Source organism: Pan paniscus, chromosome 4 (assembly GCF_029289425.2).
Source record: "Pan paniscus chromosome 4, NHGRI_mPanPan1-v2.0_pri, whole genome shotgun sequence".
NCBI lineage: Eukaryota > Metazoa > Chordata > Mammalia > Primates > Hominidae > Pan > Pan paniscus.
In genome coordinates, this window is record NC_073253.2 from 50,619,565 (window position 1) to 50,620,573 (window position 1,009).

The window sequence follows — 1,009 nt, forward strand, 5'->3', positions numbered from 1 at the left end:
GAAGGAATAATAGTACTTAATTCACACAATAATCGTAGAAATTAAATGAGTTAATATATTGCCATTTAAAGTAGTGGCAAAAACTGCAATTACTTTTGCGCCAATGTAATAAGTAAAGCACCATTGAAGTGCTCTGCAAAAGTTTATTATTACTGTTGTTGCTATCTATTTGACCCTGGACAAATTATTTAACCTTTTTGCCTTGGTTTCCTTATCAATAAGATGAAGACAGTAATAGTAACCGAGGTTACAAGTATTTTTAGAGCTTAAATATATTAACAGATTAAACTCTTAATTGCCAGGAGCATATGAGGTGATTAATAAAAGTTAGCTATTGTTATTATCATTTTTATTACTCTCAATGTATATTAATATAATTGGGAAATATCAGGAAAAAATTTAAAGTTCTAATGTGTTCATACCAAACTTCATATGACATTTTTTCATAATTTAATACTTGACTGATTATAACTACCCACTGAAACTGTCCCCAAATAGCATGGTCTTCCTTTCCAAAGTATCTTTTGACCTACACTGCTTACTTATTTGGTTTGGGTCAGCACGAATATGTTGACAGGTTAATAAGTGGAGGAATTTTCCAGGGGAAAAAAAAAGATGATATTTACTAAATACTTAGAAAAAGTTTTAAGGACTTTTCTGGTGGGGGGAAAATAGACATTGGAAATAAAATTTTAGGATAATTATCCTAATCAACAAATTAATCCATCAGCAAATTTTAATTATATTGTTACTTTGTACAAAGTACTAAACTGTGTGCACTGAAAGGTAAGAAGAAATTAAGGATAAGGCCTGATTCTAATTTAAATTAGATTTTTTTTTAAATTCTTTAGAATTTAAAGTTTTCTAAAGCTGCATAGCAAATTACTGCAAACTTTACTTAAAAAAATAGAAATGTTTTATCTCACGGTCTTTGTGTGGCAAGGGCTTGGGTGGAGTATAGCTGATTCTCTGCTCAGGGGTCCGTAGGCTGAAATTAAGGTGCTGTATG